The sequence below is a fragment of the Coptis chinensis genome, chromosome 2 (assembly GCF_015680905.1).
Source record: "Coptis chinensis isolate HL-2020 chromosome 2, ASM1568090v1, whole genome shotgun sequence".
NCBI classification, from domain to species: Eukaryota; Viridiplantae; Streptophyta; class Magnoliopsida; order Ranunculales; family Ranunculaceae; genus Coptis; species Coptis chinensis.
The window spans coordinates 50,222,093-50,234,719 of NC_141457.1; the positions used below are offsets into that span (position 1 = coordinate 50,222,093).

At 38.1% G+C, this 12,627-nt stretch overlaps 1 pseudogene; it reads left to right on the forward strand.

Moving 5' to 3' along the window:
- The first annotated feature begins 557 nt into the window (after positions 1-557).
- On the forward strand, positions 558-10,811 carry LOC147516410 (mitochondrial dicarboxylate/tricarboxylate transporter DTC-like; annotated as a pseudogene).
- The last annotated feature ends 1,816 nt before the right edge of the window (positions 10,812-12,627 follow it).

Consider the following 12,627-nt stretch of genomic DNA (forward strand, 5'->3'; position numbering starts at 1 on the left):
AGGAGTTTGGTTAGATTTGCAAAACCATGATTGTTGTGATCTTGAACTGAATTTCATTGTTTTGAAGTTGCTGTTAATCTTCTAGAATAAACTTGTATATCATAATATCTCTTGACCAATTGTTCAGCTATTTTTAAAATTTAGTAGTTGGATCCTCATTATTTTGCATCTACAGGTCGTTAGTTTACTTGCTAAAGTTGTGGAGCATCTCGTTACTGGCGAAACCATGCAAATGACAACCACATCTGAGCAACACTGTAGGTAGGCCAAGCTGTCCTCATAGACTGATGTATTTACTTGCTTCCTGCATTAAAAGTACAATAATCATAACTAAGAAAGTCTCTCATAATTTGGTCCTAGGCGTAGTCAACCATGATGCTTGCATCTAGTCAAGTCCACCTTCTAATGGGGTCGTGTTCAGCTCCTCTTACCAGCTAGTGTCTTCTTAATCATATTCAATACCATTTTGAGTGAGGAATAATTATACTCTTCGAACCCACTGTGCCCTGCCTCGCAAGTCAGATGTCGTATTTGGCACAACCATTGGAGCAATTATGATGTTACTGATAGGTACTCGGTGGCGGTGCAACACTCTAAATGCTAGCTTCTTTGTGTTGCCCCGGACACAGCAGATCGAGCTTTTTTGTCAGCTGGATTGCTGAGGCAAGCTACATACACAACTGCAAGGCTCGGATCATTCAGGTGATGACCATACACATCTTTATCAGTTACTTGCTTACTCACATATGTATTTACTGATTAAAGAAAAGGATGATATACATCCCTGTAAGTCTGTAACTTTAAGTAGTGTAAAATTATGGCAAATGTAACTGAGGCCACAGTATTTCTTAGCAGGGTTTTGTAACAACACAAATAAAAAATTCCTTTTGAATTCCTGCTTAGTATAAAACCCACCATGGATTGCTCTCCAATGTTGTCTATATATATATACCTGTTGGGGATTATACCAATACCAATCGATTCCCCCACTACACAGATAACTTGTTTATGAACACACTTCAACTCCAGACAAAATCTAAATATCACAAACTACCTATACTAACATGCCCAACTCGCTAAACAACTATCAACAACAAATAATAATGTAAAGCAGTAAAAGCAAACCACAACACAAAGATTTACCGTGGTTCGGCCAATGATGCCTACTTCCACAAGAGCCAGTTCTTTATAAAGTGGGAATGAAGATTACAATCTCTCCTTCCAGTCTCTCACCTTACTAGATCACTCTTATCTCTTTACAGGGTTGTATCTCTGTAAAGGTTATCTCTCAATCTTGATAGCTTTCAAGATTGGGTTTCTCTCTCTTTGTTTTGTCTGGATTCCAATCCTTCTGACTTGGTTGGTTAGGTTTTCCAAAACCTTGATTTTGGTTTTTATCTCCAAAAACCAAATTTCGCGGTTACTGTAGCGAAGCCCACGAAATTAGACCTGGGCGCGGGTGCGCCCCCTTTGAGCGCGGGTCGCGCCAAAACACTGGAGACTGAGCGCGGGTCGCGCCCAAACACTGGAGCTATGAGCGCGGGTGCGCCCCATCTGAGCGCGGGTCGCGCTCTGAAATCTGGGCTGATCCAAAGGCACGAGCGCAGGTGCGCCTCCTCAGAGCGCAGGCGCGCTCTGACATCTCCAACGCCGAATCAGCTCCGTTTCTCTCCAGCTCTGTTTCTCTCCTCATATGAGGGATAACACCAACAATACCAAGCAAGATTTTTGTATATAAGTTGATTCTTTTTGTAGCTCTTGTTTTCAGCCACATCAGATTGTCTCTAATGGTGATGTCTTCAATATTTTTCTGAACCAAGTTCTATTGCACACCTAGTCACTTACTTCAATGTTGTACCTTTATCTTATGAATGAAATGGAGTCCACTGTAGTGTACACTTCTGTTGATATAACAATCTGCTTTTTCTACTTAAGCTCTTTAAAGGAATGCTTCCTTTACATTTATGATCGATCACAGTGTTGTTATTTTACACATGCGTATGAGCTTATTGGGGATAAAAGATTAGAGATGCAATTATATTAAGAACTCATCACTTACTGATGGAGGCAAGATAGGTTCTGACTTTTTGGGCTTATGAAATTTCGTCAGGATCTTGACTAATAAGGCAATTGAGGCCAATGATGGGAAGGTACTACCTCTCTATCAGAAGGCTCTTTATGGGTTGATAGCTGGAGCAATTAGATCTATCGTTGGCAGTCCAACAGATTTAGCACTCATTCGAATGCAAGCTGATGCCACCTTACCTCTTGAAAAAAGAAGGCACTACAAAAATGTGTTCCATGCTCTATATCGTATTGTTGCATATGAAGGGGGTTTTATCCCTATGGAAAGGTGCAGGGCCTACTGTAGTGAGGGCAATGGCATTAAATATGGGAATGCTCGCTTCCTACGATCAAAGTGTTGAGTTTTGTAAGGATACATTTGGTCTGGGTGAAGCTAGTACTATAGTCGGTAAGATATATAATAATTTCGTTTCGTATGCGTCTACATGCATTGGCAGTGTTTATTAGTTTTCTCTATTTGCTTAATTACATGGATATGCACATTATTAATTGTTTGTATTATAAATTTGCAAGTTAAATTGTATTTTTGAGATACCTTTCCTAGATAAAAGTTAAAACAAAGTTCTTTACGACAACTAATGACCTCATTTCTTCTCAATATTTTGCATATTCTTTCTATGTTAGATAAAAGTGATTCGAGTACTGATTGCCTGATAATTGAATCTCTCACTGAGTCACTTGGCCAATACACTATAATCATACTATTTCAGATATTTCTCTTGTAGAGTTTCTTGTAGTCTGATGTCTATGCAAAGGAATAGCCATATTTGTGCTCTTTGGTTTGCTAAATTGTTCCTTTTCTAGGAGCAAGTGCTGTTTCGGGATTCTTCACTTCGACTTGCAGTCTGCCCTTTGATTACTGTTTCGACCCCCACCTACGTGGCAAACGTCCATTAGTAGGGGGTCTCTATTTTATTCATTTAATCAACAGGGCTAAAGCCCAATTTACAATACCATGGATCAATGTACAGGCCCATTAACTCATGTGTCTAAAGCTGAACCTTAGCCACATGGCTTGCCACTAATGTACATTGATTTATGTCAAGATTCATTTCTTATCAAAGAGATAATTATCATCAGTTGACAGTTATATTCTATCACAATTACTCAAGCAACAAGATTACTTGAGCTACAAGGACTCTCTACTCTACCTATATAAATACCACATTATTTTTCATAAGGAACTACGTGGAAACTTGATCCCTAGAGAATAGATCTTGGGTACGTAGGTAGCCATTATTTGATTCAGTTTCATCTCCCCCAACATCAAATTCCTCTGTTTCTTAGTGCGTTCTTTACCATTGCTCTCGTTGTGTTGAAGCAGTTTACTGCCGAAACATAATTGGCGCCGTCTGTGGGGAATTTAGAATTCATTATCACGTGAAACAATTAAGATGGTAAGCACAAGAAGCAGACTAAATAGTCAACATATTCCTCCTGCTAATAGGAATTGCAACCCTCGAAATTCAAATCGGCCAATGCAAGAACCGTTGAACAATCAAGTTGCTCCTAGTGGTAAGATCAATTCTCAACATCCAACCGTAGCTCCGCCACCACCACCGCCTCCGCTACCGCCACTCCTAATACGGTTGAGCGTGAGTTACGACGAGTCAAAAATTTAAAATAGGAACTTGAGAAGGAAGCTGGCAAAGAGGCAAAGGCCGGTGGACGAGGCTGCAAATTCAACAACATCAGGCGACCACAAAGGGACACAGGCCATTCCAATATATGGGACCGTCTTGAAGATCCACTTCATCGTCCTCAACAACGTGTTATTTCTCAAACACAATCAACTAGTGCACACTTTAAGAGTAACGACCCTATTACCCGTACTTATGGGGAGAATTGGATTGGCAGGGATAACTACTACCCTAGACATGTCCGATCTTAAATGGAAGATTTACCTCTGAGAAGCAATTTCAGGGAAGACTGCCATCCGAGATATGTCCGACATGACTAGGAAGGCGGGCATCCCAGACAAGAGCAACAAAACATGAAGAAGTGGTATAATTATACCGACCACCCGGCCAAGGGTGACTACCGGCCGGCCTAGACAGGCTGGTTACAGGGATAGACAAAGATAATCACCGGTCGGAGCTGATCGTGTGTACCGCCAAAGATCTCTAACTCCAATAAGAGATAATGGAAGGTATCATTCTCCACATGGGCACGACCGGGGGCATCCAGTTGTTCGAGCCAATACTTTAACTCTAACAGAACAACAGTTGAAAGAGTTGATTGCAAAATAACTTAACGATAGAGAGTCAAGGGATGTAAGAATGAAAAACTTGACAGTTAATGATGGCGTACTTGATAAGTTTTCGCTCAATATTCAGGAAGCTTACCACCATCCCGACTTCAAACAACCCGATTTTGAACTTTATGATGAGTCGGAAGGAGATCTTGGCTTGCATGTTCTATCGTTCAAAAATAAGTTGGTGTTATGGGGTGGAGATGATCCGCTCATGTGTAAGCTCTTTCCATCAACTCTAAAGGGAGAAGCATTACGCTGGTTTAGTGAGTTGCCTTCAAGATCAATTCACCAATACAATGAACTAGAAAATCAGTTTGTTAATCGTTTCCGCCACAATTGGAAGACGCCAAAGGATGTCGACTCACTTTTGAACATCAAGCAATAACGTGACGAAAAGTTACGTACTTTTGTTACTAGGTTCCGAAAGCAAGAAAGACTGGCCGCCGCCGCTACCGCAAACGGCGGTACAAACGCCTCCGAAAGAAGGCGTCGCGGAAGAAAGTATAAGAAAAAACTTCATCCCAGATTGGACCGACTTGACAGGGAAGGCCGACCTCGCAGATTTGCGAAAAATCGCCATCCTAAACAGGTCCGTCCAAACAGGGAAAAAAAGCGTCACGGAAGAAAGTATAAGGAAAAACTTCATCCCAGACTGGACCGACCTGACAGGGAAGGCCGACCTCGCAGATTTGCGGAAAATTGCTATCTTAGATAGGTCCATCCAGACAGGGAAAAAAGGCGTCACAGAAAAAAGTATAAGGAAAACCTTCATCCTAGATTGGACCGACCTGACAGGGAAGGCCGACCTCGCAGATTTGAGAAAACCGCCATCCCGCATGTGTCCGACCCAGCAGGGGATGGAAGGTGTCACTGAATAACTAGAGGGAAGACCACAATCCCGCACAAACTACCGACCTAGATAGGTTGGTTACACGCAAAGAAAAAAGACAATCTCGGTCCGGACCGAAAAGTGTGTACCGCTTAAAATCTCTAACTCTTGTAAGAGGTAATGGCAGGTGTCATCTTCCACATAGGCTCGACCGGGAGCGTCTGTCTGTTTAAATCTTCTGGGTGAAATGGATTTCACTCTTCAATACAATTTTTTCCGATCTGCTGGGAAAAATAATGGAGGCTTATATCGATGATATAGTTATTAAATCGAAGGATACGGGTGATCATCTTTCCGATCTTTAACTTATTTTTGATAGGCTTAACAAGTATAACATGAAACTCAATCCCGCCAAATGTTCTTTTGGGCCTCTCTTCTGGAAAATTTCTGGGATACCTCATGACTCGTAAAGGTATTGAGGCTAATCCTGATCAGATACGCGCCGTTATTGATATGCCATCACCCAAAAATAAGAAGGAAATTCAACGACTTACTAGTCGGCTTGCCGCTCTTAATAGATTTATTTCTAAATATTCCTATCGTTGTCATCCCTTCTTCCAGACTTTAAAGAGGGCGGCAACTTGGAACATTGATTGTGAGATGGCATTGCAACAACTGAAGAAATACTTGGTCAGTCCTCCTATATTGATAAGTCCTTCAACAGGTCAACCTAGTGGCATATACCTGGCAGCTACAACTCAAGCTGTTAGTGCTGTTCTTTTCATTGATAATGGTAGACTCGTCTTTTTTATCAGAATCAAGTAGATTAGCCGAATGGGAAAGTTATCTTAATGCATATAGCAATGTCTTTGAAAGTCGTACTACTGAAAAAGGATATGCTCTGGCTTCTTTGATAGCTGATTTTTCGATTGATGATTCTCCTATTGACGATATCTTGCGTCAGGAAGAATCTATAGAAGATATTCTGCCGCCGCTAACTGGGGGCGACGAAGACCAACATGAAAACGCAATTCCTAATCCCATTGACTTATGTATTATTTACTCAGATGGCTCCCATAGTAAATCTGGGTCTGGAATTGGATGTGTTTTTGTTAAACCCGGTGGAGAAAAGATTGGGAAATTCAGGCGAAGTTATTTCGGCCGCTTCAAATAACGAAGCCGAGTATGAGGATGCCATTTGTGCCTTGAGAACAGCTTTGACACTAGGGGCGCGAAAGCTCCAGTTATACACGGATTCTTGCCTTGTTGCAAATCAGTTTGGTGGGTCTTTTGAAGCAAGAGATGAGCGTATGGCGGCTTATCTTAGTTTGATATATAGTCTTGCTCGACAATTTGATAACATCTCTATCACTCAAAGACCCCGAAATGACTTACGTCATGCAGATTCATTGGTTTATCTCTCCGCCGCCGTTAGAAGCGAAGGGCTTGACACATCACTTTTGTAGTCATCTTTTCGTCAGTCTAAGTTTGAACGTTTTTACGCTCGCTTAGTTCATTGCTATAATTACGAAAAAAATCTGACGAAGTTACCACATTTAGTTTCGTCAGCTTAAGTTTGAACGCTTTTACTCTCGCTTAGTTCATTACTATCATTACAAAAAAATCTGACGAAGTTACCACATTTAGCTTCGTCAGCTTAAGTTTGAACGCTTTTACGCTCGCTTAGTTCATTACTATCATTACGAAAAAATCTGACGAAGTTACCACATTTAGCTTCGTCAGCTTAAGTTTGAACGCTTTTATACTCGCTTAGTTCATTACTATCATTACGAAAAAATCTGACGAAGTTACCACATTTAGCTTTGTCAGTCTAAGTTTGAATGCTTTTTACGCTCGCTTAGTCATTACTATCGCTACAACAAAATCTGACAAAGTTACCACGTTTAGCTTTATCAGTCTAAGTTTGAATGCTTTTACGCTCGCTTAGTTCATTACTATCATTACGAAAAAATCTGACGAAGTTACCACATTTAGCTTCGTCAGCTTAAGTTTGAACGCTTTTATACTCGTTTAGTTCATTACTATCATTACGAAAAAATCTGACGAAGTTACCACATTTAGCTTTGTCAGTCTAAGTTTGAACGCTTTTTACGCTCGCTTAGTCATTACTATCGCTACAACAAAATCTGACAAAGTTACCACGTTTAGTTTTATCAGTCTAAGTTTGAATGCTTTTACGCTCGCTTAGTCTGTTACTATCACTACGACAATATCCGACTAAGTCATCGCTTTTCGTTTTGTCAATCGAAGTTCGAACATTTTTACACTCGCTTAGTCTAATTTTGCCGAGTTAAGTTAGCATTGGGGGCATTTTTCTCTACATGGGGGTGTCTCGTTCTATTTCATTTCAATTGCATAAATCTACAACATTGTCAGTTTTCCGCAGGTATATTATCTGACACAACAACAATATTCAATAACAAACCCATCTTTATTTTTATTTTTCATCAAAAGAAGTTTTAGCTCTATGGTATTACATTCACACAATTACCTAATCAATTGTCTCTGTCAATTGTCTTACGGTTGTTCGATTAAATCTTCATTTTCTTCTTCGAAATCTGCATTCGCTTCACTTAGCGCTTTCGGTTAACTATTTTCCGCAGTCATTCTTTTTTCTAAAGAATTATGCCGATCTTTCTACGAAAAATTTTCGTCAGCGTCATTATTTTTTCTAAGGCATTCTGCCGATCTTTCTACGAGAAATTTACCAAGTGAAATTTTTTGACAGCTTCATTATTTTTTCTAAGGCATTAAGCCGAACTTTCTGAGCGAAAATTTCCGAGGCTCGTATAACCGTCGTTTCTCTGTGCGGCAAAAATTCGCTTTACGTTAACTTTGTAAGTGAAAACTTTATTCAGCTTATTTATTTATTTCTCTACGGCATTGTGATCTTTCCGTTCGAAATTTTTCGTCAATATCTTTTGCTCGTAATTCTGCCGTTTCAACCTGCGGAGAAAATACAAATCTTTTCATTAGTCTTTCAGAATTAACCAAAATTTGAAGCTAAATGGAAAAAAAATACTGACATACCTGTTTCATGTTGTCGAATTTTTTTGCCACCGCTTTGTCATATTCTCCGAACTTTTCTCCGTCTTCTTCGGCAGCCCAAAATAACTCAATAATTGCGCAATTTCTTTGTTTAACGGAATTGCATTCCCGCAACTTAATTGTGAGTAAGTCATTACTATTTCATCTTCTTCGACTTTCGTTTCAAATTCGTACACTTCATCCATCTCAAATTTCTCGAGTACTAGTATTTTCTGTATTTCCTTAAGCGACCATCGACGCGGTTTCAGGTAGCCGCTGTATCTGTCACCTTCTTTCCACCTCACCAAGTCTGCGATCGTCATCGAGTTTTCTTTTAGAGTATTTTTCGCCCGTATAGTACGGTCGTTTCTCCCTGAATAAAAAAAAAAAAAACCGGGTCAGATTGCTCAATAACCGGATTCACTAACTCCACAAGGGTGAACCGGGCCAAATTAATGCAACACAGGTACGGTGCCCTGCCTTTGCTGGCGCTGCACCGTATCATGTTTTGTTATTATCAGTTTGAAATATGACCGCCATCGTCAGTATCTCTTTCTCACCGTCTTCTCCAGCAGGTCGTCAGTATCCCATAACCTTCTTGCCAGATCATTGTTTCCGACTCCAATTTCCTTACGCCTGTGTAATCTCCAAGCAACACATTCTTAATGAAAGAAAACGTATATACAAAAACACTGAAAACAAGTAAAATACGAGAACAGCGTCAAAAGAAAGTTAAAGTAAATGCCATTAAACACTTGGCAACTGACAACTCATAATTGGAAAAGGAGTAGCTTATTAAGTCAACTCTTTAAGAATCCACCAAAGAGATGGGAAGAGTTTCTTCTATGCCAACTTATGTTTTTTTTCTTTGTCTGGGAATGCATGGATCCATCTTTCTGTCTACACCTCTATTTCTCATTCTCTCTCATCTATTTCTCAGGATATATATCACTAAAGTTAACAAATATTACTTCTCTGAAATAATATTCAAAAGCTCACCACATGGCTTAATGGCTTTTCTTATGATTATCACTGGTTGCTTCGGATTGGATTTCTTAGGTGGCTTCTTGCGCTGCTGCATCATTGACTCCGGACCCAACTAGGACATGGAGAGCTCGAATAAAGTTAAAGAGTCTTTTTGGGAGAGAAGCTCGATCCAGTTTTATAGACCTCAATAGTCCGAGTTGTTTCTAATTCCTTTACAACCAACTTCAAACTTATCTTATCAAAAATAATAATAATAATAATAATAATAAATTCAAACTTATCTAATTAAGTACATATATTTCGGTACACTTCTACGTCCAATTAAGAATTATCTAAGTCCACTACTTATTCCAATTCATTCGGAATCTCTTTTCCTCCTAATATTACTCTACTGCCCCTACGTTTAATTTCAACGGTCTAAATCCTAATATCGCTATTCTGTTGGCACGCATCGTCGAATTCAAATTTCGTATTATTACGTGACACGTTCGGTACAGTTTTCGCCAATCGAATTTTTTTGCAATTTTATTTCTGTGCATATTTTATTTTATTTCTGTGCATTTTCGGCCATCTTTTATTTAACTACATAGCGTCCCGTATACGTTAGTTTGACATTATTTCGTTCCCGATAATTCACGATTTTTTCGACAGTCAATTTTCCTATCGTTTACGTTCACACGACACTTTGTTATACATGCCGCTTACTCTTTTCTTATTCCAAGTTTTCCTTGATTTTTCTTCTCTTCTTTACTATGTGAACTTTGTTCGCATGACAAAGAGGGGGCGGTGTTTCGACCCCCACCTACGTGGCAAACGTCCATTAGTAAGGGGTCTATATTTTATTCATTTAATCAACAGGGCTAAAGCCCAATTTATAATACCATGGATCAATGTACAGGCCCATTAACTCATGTGTCTAAAGCTGAACCTTAGCCACATGGCTTGCCACTAATGTACATTGATTTATGTCAAGATTCATTTCTTATCAAAAAGATAATTATCATCAGTTGACAGTTATATTCTATCACAATTACTCAAGCAACAAGATTACTTGAGCTACAAGGACTCTCTACTCTACCTATATAAATACCACATTATTTTTCATAAGGAACTACGTGGAAACTTGATCCCTAGAGAATAGATCTTGGGTACGTAGGCAGCCATTATTTGGTTCAGTTTCATCTCCCCCAACATCAAATTCCTATGTTTCTTAGTGCGTTCTTTACCATTGCTCTCGTTGTGTTGAAGCAGTTTACTGCCGAAACAATTACGTTAAAACTCAAATACAAAAGATGCAGCCCGATGCGACTGGAAAGTACCCTTACACCAGCTCTTTGGACTGTGTCCTTAAAACTCTGAAAGCAGGAGGAGCCTTAAATTTTTACATTGGATTTCCTGTTTATTGTGTTAGGATTGCTCCTCATGTCATGGTAAGCTCTTCCTCACAGTATTTAAAGGTCATATAAGATTCTTTATTGCCAAAAGGATTTCTTTATGAAACACAACTGACTAGTTCTTAGTTTGCATGGCAATTGTTGGTACATGTTGCAGATGACATGGATATTTTTTAACCAAATCCAGAAGGCCGAGAAGAAACTTGGGTGGTAGGTCCCCCTTATGTGCTTGGGTTCAACATGAAAATAATATTTGTCCGCGTTTTACCACAGGTGTATTTATGCGAGGTAGGATACTTGGTAAGCGATAAGTTATAGAATAATATGCTTGAGTGATACTTCATCTACTTTCCTCATTCTTGATACGACTCGATTGTCAATTTCTTTCCTTGTGTCCTATTTCATGAATCCAGGTGAAAAGCTATTGGAGCAATTCTAATGTTGTAGACGTGGTTTTTCACATGACAGATAACTTGCTGCTCTGAATTTTCTATAACTCATTGTGCTCCACATCTTGATTTGATAATAGGTTAGTTAGTTTTTCTTTGATAAGCATGTATACTACATCATATATGACATCTATTTTATGAGCATAAGGCTTGTATAGTTGTTTATTGTTTTTTATGTTCATATCTATCCGTGTTTTTTTGTGTGTATGTTTGCTATATATTAGTAATTCTTTTACAAATTCGAATGTATTTAAAGCCTTGTGAATAATATTTCACATGTAAGTCTGCGAACATTATTTATACACATCAAGTTAGTTAAGGTAAGATTGTCTTTTTCAAAAGAAATAAAATATATTAAATTCAAATATGCAGAACATTGTCTATGACCAAAATCTCCTAAATTTATTTTACGTAGTCAGTATCTTTTTGCAACTCTGACAATCTCAATATATATCTTCATTCATGTCTTCTGTTGATACTTTATCTACTTTATTTCCGATTGACAGTGTTTCTCTTTTCTATGCCTTGTTAAGATAGTTGAAAAAATAATCATTGCTACTGATCTTCTCTGTTTCTTTTCGAATCCATTCCTAATATATAAATAAAATTAAAAATTAAAACTATAAATTAAACTATAAAAAAAAAATTGTTTAAAAAACATGTGACATACCTTTGTCTTCTTGTTCCAAATATAATGATTTGGGAAGTCAATATAGCACAGTTGGCTATGCTCTATATTAACACATATATCAATTTTTTCTTGTTCAAGTATCATTGAATAATGTCGTAGTGGTGTATTGACCTGCATTATTTCTTGCCAATTTTAATCATAATTTATAGACTAACTTAATTCTTTATTTGAAATTCTTATACCACACGTCAACTCACCTCATCTGTCAATCCCTTGTAGTCTTCATAAGAAATAGTATTATTGTTTTTCCTGTAGAACAGAGTCTATTTTGCTAAATTGTATTCCATGCATCAGTTAATGCTTCACTAATCATCATTCCAGCATTTATCGATCCGCAATTAGTTGCGTCCACATCTATGGTATCCATGTGGTTTACCTGCAGTATTTTAAATAATCTTAGTAGCTATTGATAGAACAATATAATTCAAACTAAGTTCTTAGATTTAGAACACAATAATAATTATTAATTCACAGAACAAAAAATGTAATTTATTGGTACATTTGCTTTGTAGCTCTGAGTTTTGTGATGGAGGTTTCTGTACTTATGAATGGTTGGGTTGTATTTATAGGTTTTCTTTGGCGTATTTTTGTTTTAGTGCAATACTTGTGTTGGACTTGTACTTTGATTAGAAGTTTTATTAATTAATACTTATCTAAATTAGATAGATATCAAAATTAGAGGTTTCACTTTGATTAGAAGTTTTATTAATTAATACTTATCTAAATTAGATAGATATCAAAATTAGAGACTATCAATCGGTAAAAGATAGATATAACAATAAAAAAGCTAGGCTAAGCACTATCAACGCATGAAAGTTTGCTATCTATTTGAGAATGTTTTTTGTGGTTCTACTTATTGACCTTCTTTCCTTTTCACCTAAAGTCCTAAA